Source organism: Ciconia boyciana, chromosome 7 (genome assembly GCF_034638445.1).
Source record: "Ciconia boyciana chromosome 7, ASM3463844v1, whole genome shotgun sequence".
Lineage (NCBI taxonomy): Eukaryota > Metazoa > Chordata > Aves > Ciconiiformes > Ciconiidae > Ciconia > Ciconia boyciana.
The window spans coordinates 62,324,275-62,351,500 of record NC_132940.1 but is presented as its reverse complement, the minus strand read 5'-3'; the positions used below and the strand labels follow the sequence as shown (position 1 = coordinate 62,351,500).

The 27,226-nt window shown below is 43.4% G+C and overlaps 1 protein-coding gene and 1 long non-coding RNA gene across 7 annotated transcripts in view; one reads left to right on the top strand and one right to left on the bottom strand.

Annotated features, from left to right (window-relative positions):
• MECOM (MDS1 and EVI1 complex locus) overlaps positions 1-27,226 on the bottom strand; it is a 348,581-nt gene that overhangs the window by 98,205 nt on the left and 223,150 nt on the right. The gene's annotated exons all lie outside the window — the stretch shown is intronic.
• Positions 12,896-23,801, top strand: LOC140653881 (uncharacterized). The gene is made up of 3 exons (XR_012043257.1): positions 12,896-13,121; positions 15,592-15,689; positions 23,720-23,801. It is a non-coding gene; the product is annotated as an uncharacterized lncRNA (long non-coding RNA).

Below are 27,226 nucleotides of genomic sequence, written 5' to 3'. Positions count from 1 at the left end.
TCAACTTTAAATTTAATATTGTATCCCTCATTCACCCAGTTGAGTCTACCATAAATACCAAAGAGCTTTGGACAGCATATAGAGAGTGCTGCTTATGTGCACAGCTCTTGATTCTTATTGTACTGGTCGACTTGGGTTCAGCCCTAACACTTCTATAAAACATAAGTTGCAATCCATAAATATGTTAGTATTGATACATATGGGGAAATGCAAAACTGTCCTCTTCCATTTTCCTCAGACTGCAGCCTATAGTCACCATCTTTAAAATCCCTTAAACGATAAATGCATACTCTACATAGTCTCCTGCCAAAATGGCATGGTTTTTTTCTGGATAATACAAAAAATTGCTTTAACTCAGAACAAAAGTAATTTAGCACTTCAGGGATACATTTTTGGCTTCTGCAAAATCGTAACCTCCGATTTAATCAATGTTGAGTCAAATTCCTAAAAATTACAAAGAAACTCCAAAAGTTCAAGGTGATTTTAGTACAATTCTTTCACTTTTTTTTTTTTTTTTTTTAAATCCGCACTCATTGATTTTGCCAGTGGTATTGGTTCTTCCAGCTGCTCATGAAAAGGTGGTAATCAACGGTCTCACAGTCAGGTGAAATGACTTCAAAAACTCTATTACACTTTTAAAGACATCTATGATAATACATACGTGAGGCTTATCAATTAATGTCGGAACTAAAAGAATATCTCATAAGTATGTGAATAACAAGGGAAAAGGCAGTGAGGAAATAACTGAAGTTTTAGGAGGTGTTGCTCTGGTCCTTCAGAGGAGGACATACTAATTAAAGTGTTACAGTGAGTGCCATGAAAGCAGATATTTGTACAAAACATAATATTTATCTCTATTGCAGCATTCCTTTCATGCAGGGTAGAAAAAGAAGAGGAACTTTACTATAAATTTCACTGCTGCTGGAGGTAAGTGGCTTGTTTTTCGTGACACCCACTCTATGTTTCTGTTATTACATGATCTTCCCCTTCACACTGCGGGACCAAGCGCACAGCCTCCTACACACCCAGCCTCTTCCTCCCAAATACTTATCGCAGATTAATGATGTGGTGCAGGGCCTATGGCTGACAACATGTGCGTGAACTCAGTTTCCACATGGTTAGCCAAAATATAAATGCTTGCTTTTGGGGCCAACCATTTAACGGCAATAAATATTTACTTGCAGTACGTGGATTCCTAAGGTCATTTTGCAGTTCTAGCAGTTGCATTGCTGCGTAAGTCTTTCTCTTATGGATGCTTCTTTGTGAAAGACATCATCTAGTTTTTAAGTTTTACTTTTTCATTAAAATGTAGTGGGAAGCGTTCTTAATTGGGCATGTTGATCCCCAGAGCCAGCATTTTTTTAAATCAGACAAAACTTATTCAGAACCCTAAATATGTGTAGGAACCTAACTTTAGGCATCCATTTTTAAAACTTTTGGTGCGTTTCCTAACAGTTCTCATTGCCTTTTTCCCAAAAGCAAATTCCACCCTGAACTTTTTTATAGGTTTTCAGTTCCTGACTCAAGCATGAAAATCTCCAGGATTACTCCAGCATCTGCTCATATCAGCAACCATAACTGCATCCTTGCGAGGTGGCACCTCTTCTATCGTGCCATGTCAAGACTGTTTCACAGCTGTGAGATCTTTGGAAAGTATAACTGATATTTTTGTAATACACCAGCTCCAGTCCTCAAGTCTGCTATTTGCTCTCTTTCCAAAGCGTGCTACGAGCAAACCACAACAAGCGTTTTCTTGGGAGCCAGTTTCAGCAGCTGGGAGACTGATTCTGCAGGTCCTGGAGACATCAGACAACCTAAACATTGTAGGATGGAGCAAAATGCCAAAAGTGGAGCTGGGACTGGAGGAAGAAATATCTTCTGTAAATAGGCAGTAGAAAGGATTTATGAAAACCTTGGCTTGTGCTTGCCCATTATTGAACTGCTCCCGACATAAGAGTTTTATAATTATGTAAACATAGAACTAAAGAGTTTGATCCAAATCCCACTGAAGGACTCCTGTTGACTCTGGTGGCCCTTAGATTAGCCCCAAAAACTAAGAGACAGCAAATTCTTGGGATATGAGCAGCATCACCTCCAGCATGCAAGCATTCCCAGCTTGTGGGATACTACTGCCATTCTTGCATTACTGAAATTAGAAAATAAACATACCAATGTGATATCTAATATTTCCAGTAGATAAAAAATACAAATTCCAGCTTACTCCAGTCTTTTCCAGTTGCCAAGCTGGGAAATGGTTTTATATTTTCCCCTAACTCCCCCAAACTGATTGCAATCCTTTCTAAATTTTCTATGAAGCCCTTAAGCGCAGGTCAGTTTTTAACAAGCTCTCAACCTTTTGGCACCTTCTGTTCCTTTACAGATCATTTTGATATTTTAGCTATTTCTTGGCCTGCTTTCAGTAGTGGTGTGCAGGTTTTCATATTCTGAGTTGCAAATAATTACGCTCCACGGTCCCAGATTCGTCTTCTACATTCCAGTCAGGACGAGATGGGCCAAATAATTTCCTGTTTTCTAAATACAAATGATAAATGCCCATATTTGACATAGCTTTCAGTGGTTTTCATGCTGGAAACTTTCCTGATGCTTCGCTTAGCGCATGATATATAAGGTGCTGCATTTTATTCTGTGAATATCTCAACGTTCTGCTTCAATGGACAGCATCTTTTTTTTGATGGTTTTTTATTCCAGAGAGTCAAACGGGTTTGCCAGTTGGAGGATTTAATATCCTAATAGAGGGCAGGAAGTAAGTAAAGCTATGTGACAGAGCAGACACTGCTTGCAGTCTAAGTGTGGTGAAGGACAATAATTATCACTCCACAGGGAGTGATTAGGCCCACTGAAGCTTGAGTGATTACCCTTTCCTTTGCTGACCCTATAATCAGACCTGGATCTCTAAAGTTATGCGCAATTTTTAGCAGACCAAATCTTAAGGAAAGCACAAGTAGTTTTCACATAGCGTATGCACGATCGGAAAATTCCAGAGGCAAAAGCGTCAAGAGAAGGTATCTGCTGTAGAGGCTTCTTTATATTATATGTATATTATTCAATTGATACGATCTGTGCGACAACCTCTAAATAATTAGTAGGATGAAAAGAAAGAGAGTAATGAAATAGGACAGAGCAGCAGGCAATACTAACAAAAAGTCATTATTTACCAGCAATAACACAGGTTGCACGGGTTTTTCTCATGAAGTACGTCCAAAAGAAGAGAATAGCACTATCTTAGGTAGGTCTTGCCAAAATATTTAACAAATGCTAGTGTTTTTCACTAGCAGTCAGTGTAGTGAACAGGCCAAAGCATACTAGTAAGAATGAGAAAAGTATTCAAAATAGCATTTCAACTTACAAGAAACCATAAGACAGGCCAAGTTTGTTTTCAGCGTCTTTTGTTCCTATAATATCAATTATTCGTTCAACAACGTAAGATAAGAATTGAGGACGCAATTGTTCAGGGGACGTCAAAATGTTCCCATTCACCATTCTTTAGTCAATGCATTGAGGGAAAAGCGTAGCCCGCATTGCAGATAAACTGCATTGCGTTTACCACTTGCCTTTACCTCACTTCCTTCTGACAACAAATCTAGGGTGAGCAGATAAGATTATAACCCATCTGCTCCATTTTAGAGTGACAGGTGTGTACCTTTCCAAAGCCCAAATGCAAAAGCTCTCACTCAGCTCAAAGGCTGGCAGGGCTATGTTTATGATAACTCTTTTTCTTCCCCCCACCCCACCCCCAAGGATACAGAGAGCATTTTAGCTATAAGTAAGCATTTAGTAAACTCCTAGTTTTCAACCCTCAAAGAGCATAATGAGATAAAGATGAAAGCATACGAGGCATTGAATGCACTTGGAAGATAAGTCAGTCCGTTATCCGTAACATCAGAACGGGCTCTCCCGTTCTGTAAGCAGCACCCTCCAGCCGTTTGGTACCTGCTTGAAACAACACTGAAATCATGATCTTGGAGCCCATTAGTCTGCAAATCTGGGCTCAAATACTCCTCTGCCAAGATTAGAAGAGTTGGTAGGGAACATAATATTTGGCCATTTTAAAACTCTTGACAAGTTAGATCTGGGTGGGGGGGATTTTTTCAGATTGGGATGCCGTTGCCAGTATTTCTACTGACTCCGGAGAGACTCAGATCGTGGCTTTCAACCCCAATTTCTGAGAGATCCTCCAGCAAATAATCACATTCTCTAGTCTCAGTCAAATACATGTAGGAAGGTAGACAAGAAGCATTTGTCTGATGTCTTGACTCAGGACCTTAGCAATAGCCAGAGAGAATGAGAAAGAAAATCTGTTTCAATGAAAAAATATTGGAGAAAGAAAATCTGTTTGGATGAAAAAAATCTTAGCTCTGTTTAGGTGAGGAACAAATTGCGCTACTGTTTCCTTCTTCTTTTGCCATTAACTCTGTTATCATATTTGCTGGCAGTATTTCTCATTTCAACCTGCTCGCCATATGTGCATATGCTTTCTGTGCTACTAATTGCTTCTTTTTGACAATATCATCTATACGTGCACACCATATTGCCATTTTTATCACTCTAAGCCTATTAATGGCCAGACTTATAGTTCCCAGAGGAATTAATACTAACCAGCTCTCTAAATATTGTTCATGTCTTTCAAAAACTCCTGTCTTTTAGAGCCTGACTCTGGTTGTGTGTAATTGGGCTGCTGTATTTCATCCTCTGGGGCCTGGAGTCTTAACTTTTGAAAGCGTAGCTCAACAAAATTTATGAGAGTAATATTAATATCCAGGAAAGGCAAAACTTAGGATAAGTAAACAACTCTTTGGTTGTAGCTGTTTGCTTACCTAGGGTCAAAATCTGCCCTCAGATATACATGTGCAAGTTCAGCGGGTCCCATACATACAGATTTCTGTGGAAAGAATTTGGCCTTAGATGACTTCAGAGGTTTCTTTGTCGGTCCCATTTCCCAGAGAACACTGAACACTCCTACGTGAATACACCAAGTTATACTTTTCTGCTAGAAAGAAAACAGTTGTAAGGAGATACTCATTTACCAGCGCTCAGAGAACGTGACAGAATTTTGACTAGGGATTTTATACCCCTAGTTAGGCTTGGAAAAATAAATGGTATTAACATCCCACCCAACAAACTGTCCCCACACTGCTGGGAACCATGCAAGGCAGATAACACACGTGCAGCAAATGAGAACAGTGATGTGATTCACTGTGATTCCTAACAAGACAGCCACTCTTAAGAATAAGGAACACTTGTAATTTGGAGCAGGGGAATACCAGCCAGCAGATGACTCTGTTCCCCATGGAACAAACATGACATTAATATAATCAAAGTGTTTGAAACCAATTTCATCCTATACCTCTCTACCGGGAGGCAGAGGAGAGGGATTTAAGATGTCATATGCGTCATTGTGGTCCCTGATGGTGAAGGTAGATGGGTATAGCATGTTGGCTTTGCCATCCCCAAATGGGGTACACCTAGGAGGGTCTGCGGGAGGTGGGCCACTTTGCTCAAAGGAGTAGGTTACTCCTGCATAGCTACGGGAAAGCTATTGCTGAAGCTAGGTGCTTAATAATTCGATGTTGAAGACCTCAGTGCTGCAGCACTTAAATCCTTCTGTGGACCTGAGTTTAAATCAAAGACCAACTGGTGGCCTCTTGCAGTTTTGAACCTCTTTTTGCTCTTAATCAGCATAAACATCAATTTTCTAGGAAGTCTGTGAGTAGACATAGGTTGGCATCAAGATCTTGATCTCTCTCATCAAGGACACAATGTTTCACTCCACATCCCACATTTTCTGAGGGGGGTTGGAAAGCTGGACAAACACTGGGAGGTTGAAATCGAGTCTAGAAAGGATGCAAATGGTGTAGGCAAGATAAAGCATTTTGAGGACCACCAACTCTAGGAACTAAAGTACTGATTTGCATTCCCCTACTGTCCCAATTAACAGTTGTTTCTCCTCTCTTTTTCTGACCAGGAGATGAGTCCCCTTCTCAGGGACCTAACTCAACAGAAGACAACTGTTGAGAAGACAAATTCCAGGAGTCATGTCACCAGGGACCGTGGCTTATCATGAGAGCAAGGAAGCAGTTTAGGAAGGGAAAGAAGGCCTCATTTTTTTTAATATGGAGACTAATTATTGTAACAGTCCTTTATGCCATTACAAGGTGTGCCAATACTAACTTTGTTCTGCTAACTGGTTAATGTCCCGTGTTAAAAACTGGACTTCATTGTTTTGTTTGAAGTCTTTCTGAAGAAAGGGGTGACTAGAGGAAAGGAAGGGTGACATCACTTTTCCTTGTATTTTTTCTTTCTTGCAGCTCATGAGGATACTACAAATTTCATGACTCTTTGAAACACAAACAGGACAAAAGTCATCTCAAAACAGTGGCAAGGCTAAAAGCAGCTATTTTAGATGGACCGATGTCTTGGCCAACATTGAATTTTGTTCTGTTTTTTACTTATTAAAAAAAAAAAAAAAGATAGGAAAGCTTTGCACATACAATTACAGATCCCTAAGGGACAAACCAGGAGCCTGAAGTAAGCGTGTGCCCTGCTGGCTCGAGCTGCTGTTAGGAAAGCACGCTGAAATGAGAATCAAATGGAAATTATTGTTCTCTGATGCAACAGTGTTCAAATGTGGAACGGTCATCTCGATTGATCTGGTTTACATGTATACAAGAATGATTTTGCATGCAAATACGGCAGCAGAAGTGGAAGAGGTGAGGAGGCCGAACTGGCGCTGACTCGTACTAGAGAAATAAAACTAGAACTATTGGCAAGAGGAGAGGATCTGACTCTGACTTGTCACAGCCTGATGGAAATTTTGTGAGAAAAGCTCAAAATTCATCGCCGTCAATACCTATTCAAGCCCAAGATTGAATCAACCGCAATGAACCTCAAACTGCACCACCACAGCCAGCGCTGGAGCCTGATCTGAGGGACCTGGGCCCGCTCAGCCCATCTCCTGTCCCGGGTCTATGCCAGGGAATGAAATTTCAGCCGCATTTTGATGCTGAGGACGTTGGTATGGGCCTGCTTGGGTGTGTGGTCCGGCCGGCACACAGGCTGCTCGCTTTCATCCACGCTGAACCTTTCACTTGACTTTTGACCTTTCACTTGGCACTGTCCTGTCATTTCCTTGGTTTCACAAATTTTAGCCTCTCACTTGACCTGTGAACTGTGACCTTTCACTTGACCTCTGATCTCATAAATTCTGGAAGCTCATACACGTAATCGCTGAACAAATAAACAAAGCGGCCGCGAGACGCTGCTGCTGAATGAAGCTCGAGGGGCCGGGGAGCCGGAGCCCAGCCCTGGCGTCCCGCCTCACCCCATGGACACGTCCCTTTGTTCCAGCCGGGACCGGCATCTCATCAGCGTGAAGCGCATTGTACTCCGCCGCGACCATACATCAGCACTGGAGTGTTGTGGGAGTGGAAAGGGATCCACAGCCTCCAATTTTGCTATGAACAAAAAATACAACTCAGCAGATCCTCATCCACCAGTGCGTGCAAATTATTTGTGACCTCTAAAGTCCTGGGAGGGTCTTATCAAATAAAATCCCCAAAACGAGTAGAAGCGTATTGCCGGAGGCATTGGATCCTCACCACGAGAGGCATCAAACAAACTTCCCCCGAGCCCTTTTCCCCCTCCTTGTCAATGTTAATCCTAAAGGCTTCAAATGCAAAGCAACATTCAGCCTTCAATGCAGCGTGACAGCATATGATAAGGAAACTCATGGTAAGTCAGCTGGGTGAGATAATGTTCTCAGCTGTGAACAGGTCTGTCTTTACCGAATCCATAGCAGAGCTTGCGCATCGGATGGCAGAAATGGCGGCAAAAATTACAGCCAAAGGAAGTCATTAACTTTTTGCAAAATAAATTAATTTCGTATAAGAAGCCATAGCAAAGGTTACGCAGCTAGATAAAGTTTTACATAAGGGTAAGGTCTTCAGAGAAACTTCAAGCCCATCCATCTTCATGCATAAGTAACCTAAAAGAGTGCAGATATTTTAATAGTCTAGTCATTTGTTTTGTCTCACACTCCCAATTCTTTTCAGCAATCCTCAGATGAAAAATGCAGACATTGTATGCACAACTCATAACACTGCTAACCCAGAGCAAACCCCAAATTACATATTTTCTCCTCCTCTTCTCGGTAGAGGGAAAGATAGAGATCAGAGGAAAGCTGTAAAAGAGATTCAAGGACACGTCCGTGGCTGGTGCCTTAAAAGCAAAGCAGCTTCTCTTTGGTATTGCAGGGACCTAAACCAGAGCAAGTGGCAAAAGCAGCTCATATGTAGAGCGTAATTGTACATGAGTAGGAAGCAAGGTGACATGGGAGATAGACAGAAGCAGTGCCAATCTGCCAAGCCATCGCAGAGGAGATCTCTAACAAAAAGGAGCTGGGGGACCACTGATTTACTCTGACACATAATGTAATGAACCAGTGCATGCTGTCACTTTACTTGAATTCAGTGTGATTTTACATTTTGGAAGCAAACTATTTTAAATTCATGGGAAGAAGGACTATGCAGAGAAAGCCACCGGACAGAGAGGACGGTCAAATCTTTGTGTTCCTTCAGTTATAGTAAAAGATTTCAAAGTTGAAGGTGAAATTTTGCATGTCACGTGGAACAAAAGGAGAAGTGCTCCTCACTTGTAGGTGAACAGTTTGCGCGTGACCTTCTAATATAAAATCACTTTGCAAAGTAATAATGTATGTATGTTGCATTTCCAGCAAGGCAGTCTTTTCTTCATTAGCCTCTTTAGGGAAACCTCAAGGCATTTTTTTTTGTTCGGGAAGATTGTCAGGTCCGGTGGGGCTTTTCTCACTTATAAAAGCTTGCAATATAAGCTTACTGCACACTTGGCTTTGCAAATCGATGCTGAAGACTATGCAACCCTTGCGTTTATTCCAGATCTTCTCTTACATGATTTTCAGTTATCTTCCAGCTTGTCTGGAAATGTCAAGAAGTTGTTATTGGAAGGAAAGGGCCAGTGGCATGGGTTGAAGGAAGATTATTAATGGACTTTTCTATAGGTCAGTCTTCCCACTGTTCTTGTAAATGCTTTCATTAGTGATTTTATCACAGAAAGTAGGGGTGTGTAAACAAAAAGGGTAGAAATTGTTTGACATTTAATAATAAAAACAGCAAGTTATCTGTCACAAACCCGAAACTCGTCCTTCACCCTTTAGGACTAAGAAAGTCTCACGGAGTGGTGATTAGGGATGACTACATGGTATCAATGAGGCACACCTTGATAAGGGCCAAAGTGTCTCTTGGATGAATTAAGGCAAGAGATTGTTCACTCTATTACACAACACGTTGCTGGGATCTCCGGGACACTACATGCAATTGAGTCACCCACGTCGAATAAAATTCAGACTGGAACAGGTTCACAATAGCGTTACTCGGACAGACCGTCTACGAGAGGGAACCAAAGGAGTCTGGATTGTTTAGTTTAAGAAAACAGAAGAACCTGGCAATTCTTACCCAGCTCTGCTTCCCACCAGCCTCAGTGGGAATAAAGGCTGTTGGTTTCCTGACATTACTGGAGGTTTTGTCCTAGAATACAATGGGAGCAGAATCAGATCTTGAAGAAGAAAAACAGAATTGGACCCAGAGGAGTCAGGGCTGGGAAAGCCCCAGCACGTTCTGGTTTGAATTGAGCAAGGCTATAAAAGGCCAATAAAACTCATATTGAAATATGAGCTAAAAGAAGTGCGTATCGCTGAATTATGTTGGTCAAGACAATAAATTGACTTTAAGTGCTGGATATATATAGAATTTTTAAACATGCTTTAATTTAGCTCAAGTAAGTCTGTATTGTTTTCTTGTGATTAAACCTGTTTGTTAAAAATCATCTTGCCTATAGAAATGCAGTAATAAAGAGCCAAAGCAACTTTTTCCCACGCTTTGGATTCAGAAGCTCTTTCACTACAGTGTCAAAACACGGGAATCCCATTTCCTGCCCCTAATTTCAATGACCAGCTTAGCAGTGTTTTACTGTCCATATATTTATCAAGCAGAAAGTAAATTATTTTGTTAGACACGTTGTTCTATTTCCAGGATAAATCTCAGGAGTTAACTTTTATGGAAACCAAGAGGAGAGTCCAAGGAGGCCCATTTAAAGCCTGTAAGCACCTGAGTCCTGTTTGCCTTTTTAAAACTTCCTGAATATGCTCAAAATCCACTTTCATCCACAAACAAATAAAGCACCATTGGCTGGTTCTCTTATGCTCAGAGCAATTAGAATCTAACAGCTATGATACGCATTTGAATCCCTCTTGCTCCCGGTATTTAAAAGAAAGAATTAGTTCTTTTTGCATAAACACTCCCATACACCTCTCACAGCCCGACTATGAGGATGGTACATTCAGGTCCTCTTCAGCAGCATTTCATGTAGAACGGACAATTACAGCTTTTAGGCACAATACACAAAGTCGCAGTCTGTATGAGCATTGGGAAACCAGAGACTAAAACCTAATGGGAATGGTGGTTGGCAGAAAGTAACCATGAGATTTAGGAAATACATCTATTTACTTACACCCCACTGAGGTAACGTGGTTGTCCTTAGGAGGGAGGTGGACACTAATTGCAGGGCTATCAGCAGAAGGCAGCAGATCATTTTCTGAGGCATGAATGGCAGCAGGAGCGGGCCAGAGGTCTGGGCACGCAGGGAGCAGCCAAAACTCAGATAACATATTCTCATTTCAATTTAAGCAGCAGTATCTGACTTTGAAAACACTGAGCATCTCTTTTATAGAAAGCAGGAACACAAAGAGGTTCAACTAGGGAAGTCTAATCATTCAAGGATATTTCCTGGGACAATCTGAGCGTACAGATACCTAAGAGGTTTCTCTTCTATCATCTGCTGTGCTTTTAACTCCACTTTCCCCTCCGATTAGAGCTCCAGCTGTAGGCAGAGCCAGGCCAGGAGGCAGCGGGATCCTGGGCGCGGGGTGCACATGCAGCAAAGCATCCACAACACGGGCACCAGCCGGGATGCTCGGGGTGGGCATGCACACGGACCCCACTCGTGGCGCGTGGGTCACACAAGTGATCACTCGCTCACGGCTCACGGGATTTGGGCTCGTCCGTGCATCCTCCGAGCAGTCCCAGCACGGGACCCCTGTTCACCAGGTCCCATCCGTCACACACCAGCTCTGCTCCCGGGCCCCCCCGCAAGCCTGGTGCCCGTGAGCCCGGCCCTCGCTACAGCACTGACATAAAGTACAAATAAGTTAATGAAACTGCAGTATTTTTTTCTGCGTAGACCTGGACTATTTCAGCCACGAGCAATGTGAGCAGCCACAGGTGTTGCACTAAATAAAGTAATAGAAAGTGTCTCCATTGTAACAGTGGAAGCCCTGTTTCAAAACCCCTCTCTGCTTTTTATTAATAGTTGGATTCCTTTCTATCAGCAGTCACAACTGCATTTACCTTCTTTTTCAGCAAAAATATTTTGCTAAGAAAAGATCTACTAAAAATTACTACTGCTTTTTGGTCAGTTTGTACTTGAGCAAGCTTTCAATCTTTTCACAGAAGGGGAGAACATAAACTTGGGATTCAGAAAAGAGAGGAAACCAGGGGTTACAAAGGTTGGGAGGCCAAGTAGTATGAAACAGACCCCCTCCGTCAAGTAAAAAACTTGGCAGGATAACTAGAAACAGACCAACCCTAAATCCAAGGGTTCATGAGCAGTAACATAATTAGCTGGAATAAAACTAATATTCTAGTGTTAAATTTCACCTCAACACAGAGCAGTAGTTATTAAGGAGAGACCAGTGAGAATGAGGAAAGATGTGTTTCATTTAAGAAATTTACACTGAGCGGGAAAGCACACGCGGGGTTATTTCCTAAAAAGCCCATTTGGATGCTCGGAGCGAGTGCGGTCACATCAGCTGCCCCGCTCCGAGGTGGATGCATTTATCGGCTTTGCCTGAAGTGTCTGGTAAAGCCCAGTCCACCAAAATCCTGAAACATTTGTTCCTGGGAAAGAACCACAAATACATTGGAAAAAATGTTGAACAGGAAATGTTTGACCACTGCTACATCACAAGATATCAAAAGAATTTCACATTGGCTACTTCCTTCGCTGGGGGAGGCAGGGTGTGCTCGGCTCGAAAATAAAATGGCCCCAGAGGCCCTACCAACCCCCCCCAAAAAGCTGAGGTTTCAGCAATAGTAAACACACTTTCTATTTTCCTTAATTAGTGAAATAGGAGCAAAACCTTCGACGACGACGACGCACACGGCGAATATCAGCGCCGAGAGAGGAGATAAACAACGCTAGCGATCTGCGGATAGTGCGCAGGAAATTCCATCCATCTGATGAGCTGTTGGCTTAATGAGCAGCCTTTCACATGTCAGCGGCCAGCAAAAGCCTATTTTCTCTTTTACAGATTTCCTGGAAAGGCAGGAGGAAAGGCAAGGCAGGGGCAAAGGAAACGCAAGGCAAGGGGCTGGGAAAGGCCAGGCAGGGAAGGCGAGGCTGCCCTCGGGCACGGCCGAAGATGGCTCGGCACAGAAGCGAGCGGCAAACCTGTTGCTGTCTCAAGACAGACGGGTGCGTGCCTGCCTCTCAAGACATAAAGCATTACAAATTCCTCGCTGCTCGCAGCCTTGTCGCGGCCTCGCCTGGGGCAAGCCGCGTATGGTTTCTTTTTGAACAAGCTATCTTTTAACACTCGCAACCGGGATGATTTAACAGAAAGAGAGCGTCTCGGTTTTTGCGAGCGACATCCCCCCTAGACTCTACCCAAACAAAGCTACTAATGTGTGGTCATTTTCTTGGCAGCGCGGCTGCGTGCTGATAACACCGCTGCCTGCGATTCTCCCAGGGGCTGGGCTGCTGGAAGACTGCTCCCTACCTCATCCCCTGATGCTTCTGATGCGGGTGATCCTCCGACTGCACGGCGCCAACCACAACATGCTACCCACCGTGAGAGAGCAGGACACAGGCTGCTCTAGTCAGGAGTTATCGTCTATCATACTGATTGACGAAACCAAGAGTGAGCAGAAAAAATAAACACGAACAGAGGCTGCAGTGTATGGGGCAGTCAGCTGGGAGTTTTAGTATTTGGCCTTGGTGATCCTACTCTCATGGTAGGTTATCTTTTCCTTGTGCTATCATTTATCATAACTTTGAGGGCCAGAGGGAGAAACAAACCTACAATTTTTCTATTGGTTACATTCATTAAACTCTTCTTTTTTTAGCACTACTTCCTTTGCCCCTAATAACAATCCCACCCCCTCGATCTATATTCCCTAAAGAACAGTGAAATCAAATCTAAGTACAGTCCTCCCCTTTTACTCCTATTACAGCAATAGACCATTGCAAGCAATTAACCTCTGTTATTCCATCAGACCCGGGACTCAGCCGCACGCTCGCCCGGCAGTGCCTCCCCGCAACCCGCATTAACTCCCGGCTCAGCTCCCTCCATCCCAGCCCCTAACGTTATTTGGGCACAGGCGTTGGCTTTGCCGCTACCATCTCCCTTTTAAATAACGCCAGTTGACTTTTGCAGGCACAGCCCAAGTTCTGTGTTGGGCTTGACAGCCACCGTAAAGCACTCCCCGAAGCGTCAGTAACAAAGATGATTTGTATGGGGCTTGCAGTCGTCCCCTCTTCTAATAGTTTTCTCATTCCAGCCCAGAAACACCGAGCAGAGAGCAGCTGCTTAAAGCTGATACAAGCATTTCTTCTCTCAGCAGGCCATTCTTGCATAACCATTTATTTTGCAGAGTTTTAAAGTGCCTGAAGGATTTAATTATGTACATAGACAACCCCTATAAACTCTATTCTAGGCTTTTTACTGACTTTTGTCCTGGGCAGCTCTTAGGCATTTCAATTAAGTGTTTTTATAAGAAAAGCAACAATATAGTAAAAGAAATATATTCTTTATAGATAGTTCCAAACAGTTTGTGCTGATCGAATAAAGTTTATTTAATTGATGCGGATTTAGAATATCTTACACTACAGCTTGGAATACGCGTCCGTTTGGACCACGGATCTGTTTAAAGGAGCCTGCCAGGACCACTTAGGTACCAGGGGAAAACAGCTTGGATCTGATTACTCAGTCCTAATAACGTGTTGTGAAACTTTAGGAGACTACCTGTCATTTAGCAGCGCAGTCAAAATTGAAGCGGTAAATAGCTGAGAGTCCAAGTTTGGCTTTGTCTTGGCCGGGGCTTTAGGGAGCCCGGGGCAGGGTAGAAGAAATGTTCCCAAATTTTCCGGAAAGGCCAATGTCGCCTCTATCTGCTTTCTAAACTATTTACAAGGCTTCTGCAAACCTGCCTTCATTACGGCGTAGGATATTTCAGTCCCAGCAGGTGGCCAACAGGAGAGCAGGCCTGTTTGCAAAATATGTAATACTCTTTTCATATACTTTAACCAGAAATGTGCACCTCAACAGCCCTCCTAACCCTTCTAATTTCCCTTTCTCCTCTTAATCTGCTCTGCGAGCCATGAGCATGCATTAAAATCTCCCTAAAACATTTCACCCAGAGGCAATGTAATTCCGCAACAAGCAACCAACATTTCACAGCTCTGGAGTAATAGATTAATTTGAACCTAATGTTGCCCGTCGTTTACTGCTCCAAATGTTCTGGTGTAGACATAGCCCCGAGGCGCAGCGCCGTGGCATGCGCGGCTCCTGGAACCAAAGCTACAGTTGGCTTCACATCTGTGCATCACATTTGCCATGTGCCTCATTATCCCGCGCCCCACTGTGCCTACCTGTCCCAATCAGCTTCTCAGCCACAGGCTATCCAATTTTTTTTCCCCAACTAAGGATCTTTGTTCTCCTTCTCACTTACTAAATTTTTGCGAGACCTCTGCACCCAAGCAGTAGGGATTCTGTGCATGTGAACCTCCGAGCTTCTCCAGGTTCTTAATTCTCCGTTAGGAACAGGAAAATTACAACATTAAGTCTCCGACATGTCACTGCATAAATTGTACCATTTGCAGAATCTAATATAAAGCCGGTGACTAAGCACATAAGCATGTAATAAAGAACCAAGTTGTTTGTTTTGACTTTAACAAGTTCGGTCTGCATCAATTATCTGTAAGTAAAGAAAGAGTAATTTCCAATTCCAGATAAAAACCCTTGTCACAGAAAGAAAAGATTATTACATCCAAAATCAAAACCAACTGTTCCCAAAAGTTTAAAGAGCCAGCCTTTTAAAATTCATCGAGATGAGAAAAAAAAATACATATATTTGTGTGTTCATATGAAAATAAAATCAACTTTTAACAGCAAAGTGTTCCCTGTTTTGGCATTGAAAGCACTGCGTTTAATTCTCTATTTATAGCAACATGTGCAAAAAAGGCACAGTGCCTTTATCTCAAGCCACTACAGAGTAAAGAAGAGAAAGTAAAATGCACTCTCGAGCAGGAACAGGGAATTATCTCAAACCAAACATATCAGTCTCTGAAACCCAACAGCTCATCACTGCGTTAAAAGGTTACATTGTTTTGCTTCAGTGTATGAAGCACTTGAGTTTGCTTTAAGTTTATATCCTTTGGACTTATTCCAGTGAGGAGAAATTAAAAATGCTTTTGGTCTAACAGCACAATGTTCATCCTCTTCAGAAGATGCAGAGGGAGCTGAAGCCTAATGGACATTATGGTCTGTTTCCTTCCAGCAGCATGAAGAGGCCTTAATATAGGTAAAAACCACATTTCTACCTACTTACAGCCCCTTCATGCTAGAAGGGGACCTGACACGACTGAAAGCCCTACATCCAAGTACTGTTAAATAGAATAAACACTTGTGCCATAACTGAATTTCTGATTTCCCTTCCTATGAGATCCCAAGGTTCTTGCTGCAAGCTTCTCCTAGCATCATTTTTAATAGCAATTTTTAGCTGCCCTTCCCTGAGTAGCTGTCAATTCTGCCACTAGTCCTACCTGCTGCAGTTCACAAACTGTGTTAGATTTCTACACGTAATTCCAACACACACACACACACTCCTAGCACATTTCATTACATGCTTGAATTAATTTATTCTATATGGAATTTGTTACCTTTACAATAAAAGAAAAAAAAAGTTACCATTCATTATTGAGAGCAGACAGATGGAACATGTTCAATTTAAGACATCAATAAGAAGGGAGGAGGGGGGGAAATCTTATAATCCGTGTGGCACAACCTATTCCATCTGGTACTTCCAACTTGTCTGCCCAGACTTTTTTCCTATATAAAAGTGAACGTTTCTCTTTAGAGTTAACGGAACATTCTTGGGCATTAAGACTCTGCATCTGATTTATAGATAATAACAAGCAACAAACGCACACTTAACATATAATATTTTGAAAGCGTAATCTGTTTCATAAGGTAAAGGTTCTGGGCTTGACCTAGGAGAAAACAAAACAAAAAAAAAACACACAAAAAAAGCACAAACTCCAGGAAATTGTGTTTATCTGAAAATGTTATCTAGGCAGTCAGAACAGAAGCTGCAGCTTTTGCTTTAATGAACCATGAAAGTGATTCAGCAAACTGTTTTGGTCTCTTAAAAACAAATATTAAGCAACATCAATACTAAATTATACAACAAAAAAATGTTAGCGATCTCTCAACAGGAAGAAAGACCTTTTTAGCACATTCCCACCAACCTCCAGCGTCTAGAAGACAATGCCAAAACTGCGAGGTTTTGGCATATGTCAAAATCAATTTTAACTGTTGGTTTAAAGGTTACTCAATTAATTGCAATTATTTCCAATGAACGTTAAGATAATGGAGCTAAAGTAATCATTTTTCGTAATACAACCACGTTCCAAGAGTATTTAATCAATTAGGTGGGTTTTTTCTACTATCTTTTTGACAGAGCACTAAATGCACATTTTCCATACACTTTATTTCCATTCTTGAAGCGTGTCCCCCAATTCCTGCGGTGCTTTGCATTAAGCTGTCTCATTATACCAAAGACATTATGTCACTTCTCTGTTTATGAGCACGCTGGCCCTCGGCCCTACCAATAACACCCGGCCACAAACACCCACTTCTGGCAACCAGCCTAATGATGAAAAAGATTATTTCAAACCAAAAATGAAGAGGAATTCAATTATCTACCTCAGCCTTACAGGCGCAGAGGAACAAGTTAATTTGCTATAACGACGTACCAAGGGCTCACATTTATCTTTCAAATCTTGGGGAGAGATTATGTGGGTTCAGCTCGGCGGCCACAGAAATGACTGGTCACGTTGGAGGGCTGCCGGGTCTCACGTGGGTGCACTTGGTATGGAAAAGTAAAACAACGAGCATCTGCCTCGTGTATCCGATGACTACCTATCACCTACCGTATCTCTAGTAGAGAAAGAAAAGTGGGTTTGTTGCTAATTTTATGGGATTTGGTTGCACATGTGTAATATTTGCTTTCTCTGAATCTCACCGACTGTTCTGGTGTTTTAAGGAGAAAACTATCTGCAGAGCAACGCATTCCTCTGTGCGTGGACCACACGGGGGCATGGTCTGTGCCAGCTGAAGGACCTCCGATCCCACCACCATCAGAGGGCTAACACACTCCTAATCCGTATAAAACTGGACTAGCTATGATTATTTCAGTGAAGATATTCAGGATTTATGTAAATATAAACGAGTTCAGCCTCACGGGAGTTGCATGGGGTGTTGGCGAGAGAAGCGATCCCACCCAGGTGCTGGGGTACGGTGGCCGGGCACCAGGGTCCTCACCCTACGGCATCCCGGCCCCACGCTGGCACCCCAGGGAGGCGGGTGGGAAGGATGCACAGGTGGAGGAGAAAAAGGAATAATTGCAAGGATGTTTGACAATTACTAATATATTTCTTTTTCCCTTTGGTCACAGCTTTTTTTTTTTTTTCTTCTGACTCTCGGTCAGAGTTTACTTTAAGGCCAAAAGCACCGCGGGATCTTTTTCCCTCGCTAAAATTATTGCACGCGGGAAGACGTTTCATTCCTCCCGACGTACGCAACCTGCACATGATTAAAGCTGAGCTAGGGCAGAATTAACCGTTCCGCTAACAAAACCCTATTACCTATTACGGGGGGCGCGGGAGCGCGCAGAGGGGCAGGAGGGCCGCGGCCCCGCAGCCCGCTCCCCTGGGTCAGGGCACGCTGGGAGGGGAAATAAGCTACAGAGCAGACAATTTTCAGCTTGACTGGTTTTACTTTCTCTACCAGGCCTCACAAAAACAAACTGACAAAACAAAGGACACAAAATTAATGACCCATGCCTTCTGTCAATTGACTCTTAGTAACAGTGGCTAGTTCACCTTAATTTTTTTTTTTTTAATTTTTTTTTTTTTCACTTTGAGCAAGTAGCCTTAGGCAGCAGTTCAGGTTCATTTAAAAATTCTTCAAAGGCATCACTTGGTTTTCATTAATTTGTTAACTGTAGTTTCTGCTGCTGACTAACAAACAATGCAAGAGTTTATTCAAATTAAAAAAAAAAAGAAAACCCTCTTAGTCACTGCACGTGTTTTTCCGGTAATGTTCATAAATAATGGCATATTTATATTCTGGGGAAAGACAGACTCTTCAGGGTTTCGCCATCCTCTCAAAACATTTTACCCTCTTGATTTCCTTTTGAAACGCCATTATTTATAAGGCTGAAGTTTCACTTGACAGCTCACCAGAAAGCAAAGTTACAACAAACCTTTTATTATTAAGCAACTACATTATTTCTGAGCCGGTTTTAGTCAGATTTTCAGCAGAGGTGTATTTTATGCCCCCATGAACACCACTTAAAAAATGCTAATATCGAGATCCCTCTTGCACGGCCCCGTGTTTCCCAAACCTTGTTGCAGTCACACGGTTTTCCTTTTATAACTCCTGGCACCTGGGGAAAACGTGCCCGATGCTCCAGCCAGCAGCGTTCATGTCCTGTAGCCCTGCATAGCTAAAGCGCTGCACAACTTTTTAAATATTTACCCCATTATATAAATGTCCATTGAAGGGCACTTACATAAACGATAAGCGCTTACAGCAAACACTTTTAGAGAGCAGGATCTGTGGTATGCAGAAGAGATAAGGCCATTTCCTGCAAATCCTTATTCACAGAATTAGTCCTTAATCAGGCAAATAGACTCCCTGATATCAATGGGATTTCTCATGTGAGCAAGGGTGGCAGGATTGGGCTCTTAATGGGGCATTTTAAAAATTCATATCTCTTCCCACTGAAACCCGTGAGACCTGCTATTGATTTTAGCGGCAGCGAAAGCATCCCGCTGCGTACGTCCCAACCAGCCATGTCCCTATTGTACAACCCAGTATCCTCCCCTCTAAGTATTTCGTTATATGTGTATGTAGATTAGCCCCATTACTCACCTAGAGACTCTTTTTGGTTTATAAAATGCTGTGCTCAGTGCCAATCCATACACAAAATAATTAACAAGTATGTCATACGCTAAAAGATATCCAACGTAAAAAAGAGTATTCAATCAAAGGAAAATAGAGAGCATGAAGATGCTTCTTGCCATAGAAGGAAACCTCATGAAGAAAACCATATATTAAACAACATCAGAAAGTTTTAGATATCTGGTGTAAAATCTAGAATATTATAACAGCCCTGTTCAGCTTTACAATAACCTGGTGAGAGACACAGAAATATTAACCTGATTTTATAGGCCAGGGGAGCGAGCCGGCGCGGTGGCGTGTCTCGGAGCTGCTGGTTCCAGCCACCAGCAGAGTCACCCCAGCAGCGATTGCACCAGGCTGGGGACGGGGCCAGCCTCTGCGCCGGGGTGAGGACCACAGCTCCTGCCCCTGCCTTTGAACTTGAAATTACGGATGTGCACCAAAGGGATATGAGAACCGGGATTGCTAAGAGTCTATTTCCAGCCAGCCTAACTCACTACCCGCTATCTATAAACTTCCTAGAAAGTTGCAAAATATTATAGCGCTGCTCATTTAGTGCCACTTTCAGTGCCGTTTGTCAGCATTTCCATTACAAACCTTTTTAAAGGGTTTCTAATTCAGCCACAAAAAGCCACTTCAGACCGAGAGCTGGCGTACGGCTTCCCAGTCTGGGAGCGAGCGACTTCGTCAAACCAAACAAAACGTGGGTTATCTCCCTTTATGTTCTAGCAAAGGAAAGAGCCTGGGAGGTTTGCAAAATTAGCAGGAGCTTCTACTTATATAGAGCTGTATGTTCTTGTCCTGTTTTCTATAGCCTTAACATATAAGTTATAAATTGCTGCAGAAATATTTTAATTTAAATTATAAACACACACAAACGTGATCCCCCTCTGGCTATTTTGGATGAATCAGGAAAATTTTGCCAACCTCCCTCAGTTAGGGACTCAGCTGTTGATGACAATTACGGGGGGAAAACAGCCAAAAAAGCCGTTGTTTTTTTTTTTTTTAATAGTCTTCCTGTTTCAGCCAAGTTCTTTGAATCACAGGGTGTTGGTAGCCAAGTATTGACCGATCGGTTCAATAAGTGGACAATAACACACAGTGGCTTCCCTTCGTCTGTAAGTCCCAAAGCACTTGAGAAAGGGGTATGTCTATAAGTATATTTTACAAGAAGACTGAGGTCCCTTGAGGCTGCTCTACCCTCTGCTCAGTAGAAAGAGAGGAGGTTTAGAAAAAGGGGATAAGCCCCACTGCCCCGGTTGCTCGTGTGCTGCTCACTGCTCTGGCACAGCAATGGACCTGGCACCCAATAAATTAGGATGAGCATTTGCAGCTATGGGCTACCGTAGGGCGCAACGGGCAGTTTCAGTAAAAATCAGGAAAGAGGCACAATCAGACAAGTTAATGGACACAAAGTCCACCCAGGGCTGAAATAAAGGATATCACCTCTGTCTTGGGTCACTGGAAACCAAAATAGTATCTCAAAGGAAGGGTCGCTCCAGCCTCACTTAATCCCTCAGTCATTTTCCTCGGTGTCTGCTACTGGTGTTACCTGAGATATGGGAATAGATGGGTTTTCAGCTGGACACGAGTTGAGCCTTTTCTTATGTCTTTATGCTGGCGCTGATGAGGACACCCACGGGCAGGGGCTCCCCGGCGTCACACAAGGGGCTGGCAGGGAGGTGCAGAGGCACTCGGTGCCCAGGACCCGTCCCCAGGCTCAGGGCTGCTGGCAGGGCGAAGGGGGCACAGCAGCAGGGATGGGGGAGACAAAGGCAGCCATCAGGAAGGAAAAGCTACGCCTATCTGTTAAAAAAATCCACAGGTTATGAAAAATAAGGCTCAAGAACTGCCCTGGCAAACTGAAAAATCCCCACACGTGCCTGCTGCAGCCCCCAGGCAGGCGGAGGAGCTTGGCTTTGCACAGAGGCAGAGGTGGCCATCAGGGTTTTCTTCTCCTTTTTTTCCCGTTGGAAAGTCACCTGCTTCAGCTAGAGTTGTCAGCAAACCACACACCATGAGACATCCGCAGGGCTAACAAATAGTTTCTTCCACAGCGAGACAGGTTATTTTATTAAACAGAGCTGAGCAGGAGTTCAGATGCTGCGTGTAGGAATGCAGAGGCCACGTGCAGCAAGATATATCAGAAAACCTGAAAAAAAGATACTAGGATATTACCACTATAGAAAAAAAATTGACACTGCCTATCTATTTAAAAATAGCTTTAGCAGAATACTTAAAATTAAAAGGGTTTTGCATATAAAGGGCTCCATGTTAACAAAACACTGGTATATCTGCTCCATTTTTTCATCTATCTAACAGTACTCGTACGATGAATGGACACACACAGCAGCCACCAAAATAACGTGATATTGGGTTAAATGATCACTGGATTAGGCCTTATGGTCTCCATTCAGCAAAGCATTTAAGCATATGTTTAAGGTTAAATACATACTTTTCATGCTTAACTCTACAGGGATAAGCTTAAGCATATGCATCAATTTAAGCAGATACTTAAGAGCTCTGCAAAATCAGGATGGACATGCTCAGACACGTGTTAAGTGCACAGCATTATTTAACCGTTGCCTCGTGTAAAATCTTTGCTTAATATGCCGAATAACAGAAAGCGCCCGTGTCCCGTGCACAAACTCTGACCTGGGCAGATTTCGGCTGATACCCATGGGTGCACGCGGGGCTTCCCCTGGGAGCGCAGGGAGCTGCGTGCACACGCCACGTGGGCAATAAAATCTGAAGCTGAGAAGTTGCTGCCCAAATGCTGGGTGGTCTCTGGTCACGCTGGAGAGGTGGTTATTTAATACCATTTGTAATGGGCGCTTGGGGCAGGTGGTCGCTCACTAAGGATGGGCTGTAGCACAAATGTTGCTGTACGTTATGCTGGCGATGCAGATGCAGAGAGCGCACGGCGTGGGATTAGTAATGATTTGGTACCAGAGAAGAACTGCGCCTCCCAATCCACTTGGAGAACAAATTTTGCTCTATGCTTAATGTTATTTAACATTTTTAACGATGTTAAAAATAACATCGTCATGTTATTTTTAATGATGCACAAGGATGTAAAAAATAATCAGCAATTATGTTGCTCAAATAGGTTTTTTGGGATTTTTTTTACCAGTTGTGTCTAAGGAGAAAACCCTTGATGGTAGAATTTGGTAAATCCCAAATATTTAGCCTAAAGTATTTCTAGAGTTGTATGAAATGAAGGTTTTGCAGAACGGTGAGCCTTATCTAGTTTCACCAGATTATTTTAAACCTCAAATCAAACCAATATAAATAATGGGTAGAATTACTAACCTGCAGGGAATGTCATCACAAATTTCCTGGAGTTTCCCATGTAACTATAAGCATGACTGGTCTATTTACTGAAAGTAGTATATACTGTATAATGTTCACTGAAAACTTATGTAACTAATGCAATATGATAACCACTAGGGTGCTACTGTGACGTAAAGGATATATTACAATTTTATCCAATTCAAACAGGGAAAAAAATGGTTTTAATCGTCCTGCCCTCTAAACAAATACTTTGTCTGTTCTACTGAACTTGAAATTCAAGGTTATGTATAAGTCATCCTGCAATAAAAACAATATTATGGAATAAACAAGACTGCACTGCAATAAGATTTGAGTCTTCAATCACAGAATTTTTGGAAATATTTATATGAAGTGAATGCGTTATGCGTGCCAGGATTTTTTATGGTTCTTATAACGCAGTTGCAATGCATCGTATTGTTATATGCAAAAGCCCTGGTGACAAGCACATAGATTCAAAGTGCCAGGGCTGGCTTTGGCAGGAGGAGATGTTTCATCGAGACAATAGGCTTAGCTTTGCAGAGAGCAGCCTAGCTGTAGTGCTGTCTCAGCACAACCCGGGGACACTAGTGGAGGCATCTCCCACCCATCTGCAGACGGGGGGACTGAGCTATCCGTTCTCCTCCCACACGCATGGGATAAGCAGGCTAAGCTGGGGACGATGGCTGCTCTGGAAGAGGCAGAGCAAACCCCCTTTGGCAAGTTGAGGGCATCACAGCCTGTGGACAAATGCTGCGACAAAAGTGGAACACGCAGCAAAAGCAAAATCCTTTTCCTGCTGTCACGCTGCAAAATTTGCGGAGGTTGCCTGTCCTGCAAAGGTGGAATCTTGCATTGCTTTGCACTGGACTTTGACGTGATTTAAAGGCCACTGCGTGGAGGCCATGATATTCCCAGTGCTGGACTAGCCTTTGAGGAGGCAGGATTATGTTCCGCCTTGGGTGCCTTTAATAACAACAATAAAATGAGTAAGATGAGAGCCAGGAGTTTGTATGCAGCTCTTCCCCTCTAACATTTCACCCTTTTTCCACACAGAGACTACTTCGACATGGCCAACTCCAGCCAAAGCCACAGCCACCTCCAGTGATGACAAGCTACCATCTTCCAGGAGTTTCAGCAGCACTGCCCTCCCGGGGCGGTCACGGCGAGGGAAGGCTTTCATTCCCTCACAAATTGCTGCCCAGGACAGTCCCCCGCATTTACAATCATTTTAAGGCTTTCGGACCATGCATAAAGATCAGGGGGAACCTGAGGTTTATACAGGGAAAGCAGATACCTCCACCAATTTTCTTTTTTTGAACGGCGTCTCCCATTTCAATGGAAATGAGACACATTTCTAGGTCCTCAGTAGGTCAGTTCACATAAGAGAATTCATTTCTAAAGCTCTCTTCTCTTGTTTGAGACACTTCTGCCAACCCAGGTCACCCCAATTTCTGTGCACAACATTTTTTAAGCATGTGATATTATTTAGTAACTCCCCTATTGCTGGTGAGAGGCAGCACCCGCTCAGCACCTCCCTTCACTGAAGGTTCATGAGCCACCCTGTACTGAAATGCCGATGAAGCTGAAGTGTTCTTCAGGAAAAGCTCCTTTTCACTCAAAATTTTGGGAGCCTGGGAGGACTCGGACCCTTAGGGAGGACTGCTGCCATCACCCTGCTGAGAAACACATCCATGGCAAGGGAGATGTTGTTCCCCATGGCCATTTCATCATCCCTTTCTAACTTTCTACAAGGGTTTGTGAAGAAAATGGAAAGTGACTTAGTGAAGGGGCATTTGTGAGCAGATGTCCAATCCCTCTGTGTAGCTACGTGCTGACAGGCATCAGGTAAAAAAAAGTATATCATCAGTAAAGGGGCATGTTCCCCTTCAGATACACAAGGGACACTCAACCTTCACTGAATGCCATCGTAAATGCACAGGAGAGTATCGGATAGCAGAAACATAACGTGCTTTCATTCTCTGGGGTGTAAAAGCATCATCCTTCACTGCTGGTCCACCGTGGGAAGTGATGTGCTGCCATCAGCCACCAAAATCAACGTGATGGCAAGCGATGCCCGGCGCAGCAAGCTCACGACGCTCAGCAGCAGGCGACAGGGGCTTTGCCAGGGCAGGATCATATTTTCCCTTGGCTCCTAACCACACGACTCCACTGCTGATGTGGGTTTATGGATGTAAATCCATGTTAACATCTCTGGGAGGGGTCAGATTTGGGTTGCAAATGCTGCTAAGGGCCAACCCCTGCTCTGCCCCCTCCCCTCTCTGTGTCCTCTTTCCTATCCCTCCACAAGATCCCGAGGCACGCTTTCTCCCCGAGTCTTATCACAGCACACAAAGAACCAAGCCAAGCCAAAACCTTAAGATTTACTACCAGAAGCCCTCATCAGAATATACTATGTATCTCATAAAATAAACATGGTAATGAAAACCGTTTTTACCGTAGCCCTCAAACCTATGAGCATTAGCAGCTGCTTTCCGTAAAGCCGGTGTTGATATTAGGGGGAGATAGACATCAGCCTGGGAGATGCTGTGCTTGGCTCTTGCAGGGTTAACCCACCTTGACTGGAATTTAGCCATGCTTTGTAACCCCACACCGATAATGAGTGTGTACATACAAGTCAAAAGCTCTAAATAACTAGCTTTGAAACCCAAATCTGAGTTTTAATTAGATGCCCCTTTTTCATAAACAAAATCAGACTGTCTTGTGCTTGCTTTAGAAATTGTACTAATCTTTGACAGGTTGTTCTCATTTTCCAATTACCCACTAGGGAACACACATTGGCACACCGGCAAATAATTTTTGGCTGTGCCCCTTGGTTGCAAATAGTGTCATTGTTCTTGGTTAAATCTGTGAAAATTATACCTCCACTTCTCACTGCTGGCTGCCTGCTGGAGCATCCTGCGTGGCTTGGAGACCGATTTCTTTATCAGGCTCCATATGCTTCCTTAGCTAAAGGCTATATCCAGGGCAGAAACCTGCTGTTTCAGGAGCTGCTGACTATCCACGCCGAGCTACAGCAGTGAGACCCCCAACCAGAATCTGCTTTTTGAGTTCCCTTGAATCTCCGTGAACAAATTTGCCTATAAAACCAGCACTGTGTACGTGCATTGCTGCTACAGGCAGTGGCTCGGTGAATCTGCAGCTGCGGACAGGTCTTGGCACGCTTTTTTGTCTATCGTTTCCCCAATTCTATCTGGCTGATTTGGAACAGGTGAGAGGTTTCACGCTGCAGATGGAGGCTGGTGCATGAGAAGACAACCCAAAAGGTATATAAGCAGACAACTGATTTAAGCCAGCACAAGAGACTGAGAGCAGAGCTGGAAATTTTTCTTCTTGTCTCTGTTCTAAACTCGGCATCAGAGGAAAGTCGTCGTGGTGCTTTTTCACCATGACTTCATTTTCTTTTGCCATAGTACACCTTTCCTAGGGATGAAGTCAATAATATCCTGCACACAAACCTTTTGAACTTACGTTAAAGAGAGGCATGGCAGAATTGGTAAGCTCTAAGGGCATTGGATTTTGCACAGTAACCAACAAGCTGAGCCTCCGTTTCTGCCTGGGGTGTGCAGATGCTTCCACCGCATAAGCAGCAACCAGCAGTGACACAAACCCAGGCTGCTGGTGCTGGCACCTGGCTTGGACTCGGTACAACCAAGCCCTGCTCTCTCCCAGGCAGCATCCTAAAGCCCCAGCGACAAAGGAGGAATGTTAGCAATATTAGTCACAGCTGAAATAAAACTACATTTATGGATTGGCATAATCTACTCATTGGTTCTGGATTCTACAACATTGGAGGCTTGTTGTAAGTTCATGTGATGCTCCTGTGCACCAGATTTTGTATTTGAGGATATGCTGAGCTGAAAAATGAGGGGGAAGGGCAAAAAAGAAAGGAGGGGGGAAAAAAAAGACAAAAATCAATCCCGAACTCAAATTGGAAAAGCATCTTCTTATTGGCTAAATATCCGAAGCAACTACAGGGCGTGCGTTCAGCCTTTGAATACCAAAATATGTTCAAAATCCATTTGTTTCAATATCATCTTACACCCAATTAACTACTGAAAGCTGAAGGAAAAGGCTGCTGGGAGCTGTAGTCATGCTGGGAAATCGATGCTCCCTAATGCATCAGTGGTCCCAGAGATCAACAAGCGGAGAAAGGATGGAAAAAGTCATCAGAGTGAAGGGTTCAGCAGGAAGGGCACGTCTGCATCATCCACCCTCCACTGCTTTCGTTGTTTGCTGTGATTATAATGTGTCATGTCTTCGGTGCCCAACAAGGCAAGAGGCACGTTGCTGCCTCCAGCTTCCTCCCAGGAGGGTCCACAGGGGACCAGGATGCTCCTCTGAGCTGCCCAGCAATGGGCAAGAGACCACAGATAGAGGTTGCCTCACCAGCAATTAGATATTTAGATAAATGTTCTCAAAACAAGGGTGGTTGGACCCCAGGGCAGTCTCCAGTCCTTGGAGACACTCTGAGCTCAGCTGGACAAGACCCTGAGGAACCCAATCCACGTTGCACCTGCTTTGAGCGAGGGTTGGCCCAAA